This window comes from Cupressus sempervirens, chromosome 7 (assembly GCF_028749045.1).
Source record: "Cupressus sempervirens isolate cs-2001-9-10 chromosome 7, ASM2874904v1, whole genome shotgun sequence".
Lineage (NCBI taxonomy): Eukaryota > Viridiplantae > Streptophyta > Pinopsida > Cupressales > Cupressaceae > Cupressus > Cupressus sempervirens.
Genome location: NC_143124.1, coordinates 767,405,137 through 767,415,798, shown reverse-complemented (window position 1 = coordinate 767,415,798; position 10,662 = coordinate 767,405,137). Strand labels below are relative to the sequence as shown.

The 10,662-nt window shown below is 35.7% G+C and overlaps 1 non-coding gene across 1 annotated transcript; it reads right to left on the bottom strand.

The window, feature by feature from the left end:
* Positions 1-387: 387 nt before the first annotated feature.
* On the bottom strand, positions 388-469 carry TRNAS-UGA (transfer RNA serine (anticodon UGA)). The gene has a single exon. It is a non-coding gene; the product is annotated as a tRNA-Ser (tRNA).
* Positions 470-10,662: the final 10,193 nt, after the last annotated feature.

The window sequence follows — 10,662 nt, the reverse complement described above, 5'->3', positions numbered from 1 at the left end:
CACATCATTTGTTAAAAATAAAGCTCCCTATGCCATTTGTATTTAAGAAAGGTAATCCAAGTTCCAATTTCTTCTGTTTATGTTAGAATCTACATCTGAATGTAGGCTTCTGCTTTTGGTTGTTATAGATATTTCATTTATTAATATATACAAAAATAGTAGATATACCAGTGCTCGATTGAAAATTAGTTTTAAAATAAAATTGCTAAGAATGGTGTTTAAACAGAATCTCTACCCTAGTGAGCTCCAAAATACATTATAAGTTTTAAAACTTCTATATAATAGAAGTTAAATACATTTCAGTTTACTGTCTGTCGGTGACAAGACAAAAATAGTTAAAAATATATTATAGTTTATTGTCAGTGGTGATAATACGAAAATGGTTAACGTCGACAGCAGGGTTCGAACCTGCGCGGGCGCAACCCAACAGATTTCAAGTCTGTCTCCTTGACCACTCGGACATATCGACTTATGAGTTTTAAGTGTATTGTTCACTTTCACCTAAAAATTCAAAACAGTTTATTCTAATTGGCAACTGGAAATTGTATGCGTTTTCTTTGTTTTATTTTTATACCTAAAGCGTACCCTTTCTCAACGAGTCTTCGTGAACTTGCTTTGAGGAAAATGTTGCTTGATAAGGAAACCATTACAATCTCCTTTTTTTAAAGAATTCCTCCAATCAGCTAAATATATTTCTACTATGTACAATCCATAATCGTTGCTTAGGATGTAGAACTTAACAAACTATGTGTACCTCATATGTAATGTGGTATTCAAAAACTCCTAGAAATAATTCTTTTTTATTTTGTTGTACGATAAGGGTCCATTTGGTTGTGGGAATAGGAATAGCTATTCTAGAGTACGTATTCTACAATAGAAAATGGGGCTACATATTCATGTTCTCTGTTTCCCTTTTTTCTATTATTCGGACCCTGTAGGGGTAGGGGCCCTTTATAATATAGGGAGCCCCTACAATTTTATAGGACTCCACATTATATAGGGAATCTGTTCCCCTTTTAGATTATTCACATCAGCAACCTTGCCGCCTACTATTATAAGGCCTATGGACTGATCAAGATGTGTGAGAAGGATCTTCAAAAAAAGAGAAGGATCTTTCTTGCTGCTCGACTCACGCTGACATGACTGTCAAACCTACCGGGGATTAGAAGACCCAATATTTGATGGGGAATTTGCAGACCCCAAAATTTATGTTTTCTAAAATAAATAAAAGTGGAATACGAATACATATTCTAATAGCACCTATTTGGGTGGAATTGCAAAACCTCATTTTTGGGCCAAAATTGGAATACGTATTCCTATTTTACTTTGTATTCCAATTTCGATTTGGTGCATCCAAACGAAGAATTCAAAATTTTAAGAATTTACATATGCCTATTCCACTTGTATTCTCGTTGCCAAACAGGGCCTAATATCCATGCTTAAAGAAAAACTTTGTAATTGACGAATGGGATTTTATTGATTGTACCTATATTTCTTAACTTGGTCTAAATTGGCCAATGTAGCTATTCATGGGATTGTCTCCATGATGTAAGTGAGTTCCTCTTAGAAATAGATCATGTGAAAATACATCCTTTCTTTTTCTATTCTTCATAGAGAAACTAATACAATATGAGACCATCAAGTTCTAAGCATAATGATTTGATATTATCTTTTTTCTTGTTAAGGCACATGGTGAATATCAAAGAATTGCTCCATTTGGTAAAACATTTCTTCATCAAACATTTTATAACAATATTTAGTGTGAAGGATTGATCCACAAAATGTTTGTCCATCATTAGAACTAACTCAAATGAAAATGCATCCTTCCCCTAACAATTCCTATTTCTTGTTAGCTAGGTCATGTGACTCCTCATTTTCATTCGGAATTGGTGGAAAGTTGGCCATAAAAAAAATACACCATCAAATTCTTGATATTACTTGTATTAGCCAACCATTACATATAAGCTTTATCATAATAAATAATATTAATTACTTTATCAAAATGGTTTCCTTTTATGTATCTACTTATAGATTTGTTATCTTTATAAACAATCAATTCTCAATTTCCACATCCCCACTACTTATAAAAAAATTTAGGTTTGAAAACATTCTCTAAACCTATTATAAGATCGGTCATGTAATAATTTTATAAAAAAATCACACAAAATCTGTCTTTAAAATAATCTAATTTTTTTTACTTTAACTTACAAGGGATTTTTGTCAATTTTCAAATAAATATTCATTACATTAGTGAATTTGATGAAAACTATAATCTTATTATTATTCGTCAGGTATGCCCCAAATGCATTCAAAATATGAGTATAGACATATCATTGTTTTCCTTTTATTTGTCCAAAAGTCAAGAAAAATATCATTATATTTCAGCCCTAAGGAATAAAATGGAAAAAACTATAACAATGTAATATTAACTTGATTCATTCTTCCCTAGTCTATTTGAAAGGTGAACTATAAACTTAAATTTACACCTTAGTAAAGAAAAGAACTTCTTGCCAAAGATAATTCCTTCATGGTAACCTTCACTTGCAGATGACACGTGTCGCTATGGTAGATAATTTTTGTGCACCTTTGCTTTGTTTCCCAACCTCCCCTATTGGGTCACCACATGTCTCTCTCACTCTCAACTATTTTTTTGTTTATTATAACAGTGTGAGTTTTGAACTTAATACCTCTCAACTCTTGCTAATGAAGCATGGTAGAAAGAAAAGGGTGGTTCCCACTAACAATCTATCTTCTCTGCACATGTCCAACAAGAACCTTTCATCCCATAGGCCAAAAGAATGCACCTCATTTTGAATTCAAAGAATTATTTGAGTGACATGCATCCCCAAGAAGTGGTCATCTTTAGAGTACATCTACACACTATAAGAGTTCATGGAGCGTTGATGATAAAAGTATGATGATTTTCAAGAAAAGGTTACATTTAGTCAAAAGTGGTAGTCAAAAAACATGGGTCTAAAAATAAATTCCTCAGTATAGGCTGAAAAGATAAATGACTCATCTTTTAGGAGACAACAATGATAGATACTTATCAGTTCTATTAAGGTGCTAGTATCATTCTCATGACTATGGTTCATTTTCAAAATCACAATTTTTCCTCCTCTCTAGGGCCATATACACTCACCTCATCCAAAAGAAAGAAGGTCTTAAAACTCTAAAAAGGAGAAGGAGAACAAGCAAGATAATGAATAAGAGGATTACGATGCCTTTTCTCCCTTGGAAGTTCAGTTGGAGTTAATGCAAACATTCTTGCATCTACCTAATCACACATGCTACTACTCTTCCTAGGTTGTAACTTTGTCCCAAGAATTATGAATAATATTGATTGTGCACTTGGCCCTTTGATTTATTTTGTGATTTGATTCACTTTGTATAGTTTAAGTGCAAAAAAAGCTTTACATTATCTTCTAAGATATTTATTTCCACACAGATTATGCATGTGTTTCTTCTCTATTCATGAAATGGATGCTCTATAATGCCTACCCCTAGTTGAATTTTCTGTTAAATTTCCAAATTCTTTTAGGCCCATTTTATGATTGCTTCATGTTTAGTGGTACTTGGTTGCCAGATTTGATTAGATGTTATTTCTTACTTAGCTGATTTATGTGATGAGTTAATTGGTTATTTCATGTGTTCATGATTACTTTGATGGTGATATATGTATGGTCATTTAGTGATTTTTGTTATCTCATGGTGTTAGTTAGATGAATGATTTATGTGCAGTTATATGGATACTTACCTCATGCTTGCATGTATATGGTGTACCTATATGTTTTACTTTATGTTGTAGTCACCTACTAGTCGAGATCTACTCGATGTATCATTCCTCACCATTGCATGTCTAGTTTAGATAATATGTGTATGTACATGCATGAATTTTATGCAGATTGTAGGTACTAGTTATCGACTTCCCAGAATTGCCAAGATGAGCATACCCTATCACAGTATCTCATTGGTATAAGTGGGGAGATAATTCTTGAGTCCCTAACCTAAGCCAATTGTCCTAGAAAGAAGGAAAAGTATCTGAGTTGTTTATCTGTCTAAATTCGTCAAGTGAAGTGAATTGGTGATTTTGACCCTAGAGTTTGATTATGTTATATCTTTAGTTCAATTATTGTATTTAGTTTTGTGGGTCTGGTGCGATTTTTAGTTGTAATTAAATCAAATTAAAAGATAAATTAATGAGTTAATTTAAAGGAAATTTTATAAAGAAAAATCAATATTTAATTAATTGAGAAATAAATTAAATAAAGGAATTAAATTTTTTTTTTAAATTAAGTTCTAATTTTGGCATTTTATTTTTATTTTATTTAATAAAAAATTATTTAGGATTTTTATTTTAATAATAAACTCTAAATAATATTATTAGTTGAATTAATAATTATTATATTAAAAACGTCTCGAATGATTTAATAAGAGAGAGAAAGCATTAATTTAATAAAGTTTATTTTAATTAAATTGCAAAAAGTTGTGCATGAAATTAAATTATAATAAAATAATAAAGGAAAAAGGGTTTTCGCATGATTGCACAATCGAAGCCCTAATTTGGGGAAAAACTCTTTACTATGAATTTAGAGCTCATTTCTCCACACATGGGTTTGGAGGAGCCAATTTCCAAGAAGAGGGTTTCAAAGGAAAAAAGAAATGCTTGCAAAATTTGTGCAATCAATTTTTTAGCATCAGATCCAAGTAGGATCTTGTGGGTTTGTGTAATAGTTGCTCATTTTTTGATTTCTCTGTCTTCTTCGTGTTTGTGAATCTATTTTTTGAATTCAATTGGGTTGAAACCCTTGTATGTGATTTATGATTCTTCATTTGAGAAACCTTTGTATATGAATTGAGAATCTAAAACTTCTTGTGTTTCTATCATTTTTTCGTTTCTAGATCATCTATAAACAAATGAAGATTGAAACCCTTATTTATGAATTCTAGTGTTCTTCATTTTCAAAAGCATCTATGAATGAATTTAAGATCTAAAACCCTCATTTGATTTAAATTAGGTGATTGATAATCGATTTCTTAAATTTAGGATGTGGGTTTTGAAAAGAAAACCAATTTTGTTTTATAGATTTTGACCATTTGATTCAGGTTTCTATACTAGGTCTATATTGGAAAATTTATCACATATATATATAATACTATGTAATTACATTATTAAATAATTAGAAAAATGAATTGTGGGGGGGGGGGAGATGTTTATATAAAATTAAATATGTTAGTGGTGGGTGGGGACACCAACCCCCCACCCACCTTTCTTTTCTTTCCCTGACGGTGCTTTTATGGGTTATGGGCGGTACTACTGCTATCATAGCAGGTACAATAGTACCTGCTATGGGCACAATAATCTATTGTGGCAGTGTGTATATTGGTCAACGGGCCTAAAACGTTGAAATATATTTTTATTTTTTTAAATTTAATGTTATTAAATTTTAATTTAATAATATTTTGTTATATTAGTTTTCTAATCAATTTAAATTTATTAAATTTTAATAATTTAATAAAAAAATTATTTATAGTTTTGTTAATTAATTTTTGAATTAAGGAAGTTTGTTTATTATTATTTTATTAATAGATAGTTATAATCTTTAATAATTTAATGATTCTTGATTAAATTTTAATAATATTTAATTAAAGTCTTTAATTAAATTATTTATTTTGGAAAGTAAATTTTCTAATTATGAATTGAGGAAAATTGGTAAATTTGGGTTTCTGATGAGAGTTCAATGTCATGTTTAATTGACTTCTAATAAGATTTATGAATCTTTTATTCTTATGAACTCGGAAACATTAGCAAATCAACACTAGGGAATTTTTATGATTCAAAAAACTTAGTAATTATAATACTTTGAGAAGATGAAAATATGAACCCTAATTGTAATTGAAAATCCTATAAACTGTAATGCTTAGAAACAAGAACTAAACCCTGGTTGTTTACTGAACTCTTATGTTTGAATAAAACCTAATGAACTATGAAAAAACAAATGTTTAAAAGACCCTAATGAGATGTGTATGGTTTTACATTTGGGGTTTTATGTTTAAAAGATTTTTAATGATTTATTGAGAGTTGAGACTTGTGTCGACTCGAGAACGTTAGCAAACTTGTGACTTGAAAATGTAATGGAAAACTTGAAAACCTATAAGTGAAAATTAAACTTTGTGTTTACAAAACCTAATGAATTATGAAAGTAACATTGTATGACACTTAAAGTGATGTGTGGTCTATTGATGTTAGGTTCGGGTTGGCTTAGCACTTTGACCAGTCAGCATGTTTGCCAGAGGCTTGGGGATTTTGTTTTGTGATGATGTTATGTATATGATTTTCTATACCTGACCATGGTAACGTGTCATGTGTGTTCTATGATGAGTTTGATTAGATTTTTTGTTGTACTTTCTAGTTTCTTGTATAAACTAAGGTGAATGGTATGACTTTTCTGGTATAACCTTTGAGTCTTCGATCAATTATCTTCGGATTACTTTCCAGTTTCTTGTTTAGGACCAACGTGATTATTGTGATTTATTTTTGGGGTATGTGGACCAAGTTGTGGTGCCAAAAGGGGGGTATAAGTGGACACCTATTTTCTAAAATAAGCAATTTCTGAACTTCAACAAGAATTTGAAGATGGTTACGCTCAAAATTTTAAGATATGACAAAAACAAAAGTAGTAGTCCTTTGAATCTAGTTTCTAAACTACTATTTTTTTTCCAAAATAGTTTAGTTTTAGGTCCTCAAAAAAGGGGGCCACAAAATTAAAGTGGTACTATTTATTCCAAAAAACCATAACACAGTACAAAGTGTGGCCCCCCTAAAATTTTAACTTTTTTTTTGAAATTCTTTAATCGCTCTGGTCAAAAGTTACTTAACACTATGTAGTTTATCCCAGATATTTCGAGTAATTTTATAATGGGTATTTTTTTAAAATAAATTTTTTAACTAGACACATCCCAAAAACATGAAATATATGGGTGCTCCCCTGGAAATGATTGAAAACTAATCTAAAATCAAAACTTTTTTTTCTCAAAGTGTGTAGAATGAAGTCTAGTTTCTAAAAAACTAAGTTGATGCAAAATTTGATGAACGAGCTAAAATCTATGGCCCAATTAGTACATGTTGGTTTTTGACAAAAAATGGACATACATTCAAAAGAAATTATAGATGAAAAGCTTGAAATAGTTCAAATAAAAAATAAATTATATGGTTATATAGCTAACATAGAGACCAACAATTTCATATAACCTGATCTTATCGATGCTCAACCACGAGGAATCTTGAAGGAGAGCACATAAGAAAAATTAATCTTTTTTTGTACGTTTGCAGTAAAACACATCTCAAACCAGTTTATAGACTCCAAACCTTTGGGTTGGATCCGCAAGACAAAACCAAGCCTTAGGCTTCATAGAATGCAAAGGTTTGAATAGCATGTATGTCCTATAACATGCATGTGTTATAGCACACACACACTATTTAAAGCTTTTTAAATTTGGGTCTTAATAGCGCATGTGTGATTTAGTGTGCACACACTATTGAGACCTAAATGGTGCATAGAGAGGAAAGAAGAGAGGCAAAGCAAGAGTGAGAGAGAGGGTGTGTGTGTGTGTGTGTGTGTGTGTGTGTGTGTGTGTGTGTGTGTGTGTGTGTGTGTGTGTGTGTGAGAGAGAGAGAGAGAGAGAGAGTAGGGGATGGGAGAGAGAGTAGGGGTGGCAGAGAGAGTACAGGATGGGAGAGAGAGGAAGTGTGTGAGAGAGTAAGGGTGGAAAAGAGAGAGCACAGGATGGGAGAGAGAAATTGAGAGTAGGGGATGGGAGAGAGAGAGTAGGGGTGGCAGAGAGAGTACAAGATGGGAGAAAGAGAGAGAGAGAGAGAGATTGAGAGTAGGGGATGGTAGAGAGAGAGTAGGCAGTGGGAGAGGGAGCAAGAAAGGGAGGGAGGGAGGGGGGGAGGGAGAGAGAGAGAGAGAGAGAGAGAGAGAGAGAGAGAGAGAGAGAGAGAGAGAGAAGAGGAGGATGGGAGTGTGTGAGAGAGAGAGTAGGGCATGGGAGAGAGTGTGAGAGTGTGAGAGTGAGTAGGGGTGGCAGAGAGAGAAAGTAGGGGATGGGAGAGGGGAGAGAGAGTAGGGGATGGGGGGGAGAGTGAGAGAGAGATAGTAGGTGGTGGGAGAGGGAGTGGGAGATGGAGAGAGGGGGGGGATGGGAGTGTGTGAGAGTTCTAGAGAGTAGGAGATGGGAGAGGAGAGAGAGGGGGGGATGGGAGAGTGTGGGTGTGTGAAAGAGTGAGAGTAGGGGATGGGAGAGGGGAGACAGGGGGGATGGGAGTGTGTGGGTGTGTGAAAGAGAGAGAGTAGGGGATAGGAAAGGGGAAAGAGAGAGAGTAGGTGGTGGGAGAGGGAGAGGGAGAGAGAGAGAGAGAGGGGGGGAATGGGAATGTGTGTAAGAGAGAGAGTGTGAGAGGGAGTAGGGGGTGGCAAAGAGAGTACAAGATGGGGGGGAGAGAGAGTGAGAGTAGGGGATGGGAGAGAGTGTGAGAGAGTAGGGCATGGGAGAGAGAGTGCGAGTAGGGGATGGGAGAGAGAGAGAGAGTAAAGAGAGAGATAGAGATAGTAGGTGGTGGGAGAGGGAGTGAGAGAGGGAGAGAGGGGGGATGGGAGTGTGTATGAGAGATCTAGAGAGTAGGGGATGGGAGAGGAGAGAGAGGGGATGATGGGAGTGTGTGTCTGTGAAAACAAAGAGTAGGGGATGGGAGAGGGGGGAGAGAGAGAGAGAGTAGTGGATGGGAGAGAGAGAGTAGGTGGTGGGAGAGGGAGTGGAAGAGGGAGAGAGAGGGGAGATGATAGTGTGTAAGAGAGAGAGAGAGTAGGGGATGGGAGAGAGTGTGAGAGAGAGTGAGAGAGAGTAGGGGGTGGCAGAGAGAGAGAGAGAGAGTGAGATGGGAGAGAGTGTGAGAGTAGGGGATGGGAGAGAGTGTGAGAGAGAGTAGGGGATGGGAGAGAGAGAGAGAGAGAGTAGGGGATGGGAGAGAGAGTAGAGAGGGAGAGAGAGTGAGAGAGAGATAGTAGGCAGTGGAAGAGGGAGTGGGAGAGGGGGAGAGAGAGGGGGCATGGGAGTGTGTGTGAGAGATCTATAGAGTAGGGGATGGAAGAGGAGAGAGAGAGTGAGAGAGAGAAGGGGATGGGAGACCTAAGAGAGAGTGAGAGAGAGTAGGTTATGCGACAGAGAGAAAGAGAGTGAGAGAGAGAGTAGGTGAGTGGAGAGGGAGTAGGAGAGCAAGAGTGAGAGAGTAGGGGATGGGAGAGAGAGAATAGGTAGTGGGAGAGGGAGAGAGAAGGGGATGGGAGTTTGAGAGAGAGAAAGTAGGGGGTGAGAGAGGAGAGAGGGTGAGAGAGAGTAGGGGATGGGAGAGAGAGAGAGAGTAGAAAGTGGGAGATGGAAAGTGAGAGAGAGAGTAGGGGATGGGAGAGGGGAGGGAGAGTGGGGAGGGAGGGAGGGAGAGAGAGAGAGAGAGAGTAGTAGATGGGAAAGGGGAGAGAGAGAGTGGCCTTAGAGAGAGGGGGGATGGGAGTGTGTGAGATAGAGAGATTAGTGGATGGAAGAGGAGAGAGGGTGAGAGAGAGTAGGCAGTGGGAGAGGGAGAGTGAGAGAGAGTAGGGGATGGAAGAGGAGAGAGAGTGAGAGAGCGAGTAGGGGATAGGAGAGGAGAGAGAGAGAGAGTAGGGGATGGGAGAGAATAGAGAGTGAGAGAGTAGGGGATGAAAGAGAGAGAGTGAGAGAGACTAGGCGATGAGAGAGGGAGGAGGAGAGGGAGAGTGAGAGAGAGTAGGGGATAGGAGAGGGGAGAGAGACTGAGAGAGTAGGGAGAGAGAGTAGGGGATGGGGGATGGTGAGATTGGGAGAGATGTATTTTCACATAGTGCATACATGCTATAGTGCATGCACACTATGTGAAATCACAAAAAAATGGTCATAAAGCAAGTTTGGATCCCTTTTGATCCATATTTTTCTTTTTGTCTGTTGTGCATTCTGTTGTTCTGACAAAAAACATGGGTTTCAAGCTATTGAAAGTTAGCAAACACTATTTGAAGACTTTTTGAAGCTAGCAAACACCAAATTCAATCATTGGATATGCTATTTGAAGGCTTTTTGAATATTCTTTCTATAGAAAAGGTTAGTGTAGTCTTTTTTTAAAATTGTTTGTTGATATATAGAGACAAATTTGATTATAATTTGACATGTTGTTTAATATATAGTAAATTCATTGAAATTTGTATGTTTGAATGAATTGTTATTTGGAAATGGTTAGAAATTTGGCAAGTTGTTTGATATATATTGTATATTCGTTGAAATAATTGTAATTTTTATATGTATTTGAATGATTTGTAATTTACAAATTGTAAGTAATTTAGATGTTTGAATAATTTGACATGTAGAAATCATCATCATGCCAAGGAAGAAACCAAAAACTCAAATAAATGAAAAGAGGGAGAGAGATTTGGAAATTAAAAGAGATAAAATGAAACTACTATGTGAACAAAGAAAATTGCAAAGCAATAATAAAGAATTGACTTTCGAAGAGGAACAAGAACCAATGATACAAAGAGGCAAAGAGGAAGAATTGGAAAGACAAAGAGAACAAAAGAGATTGTTACACTCAAG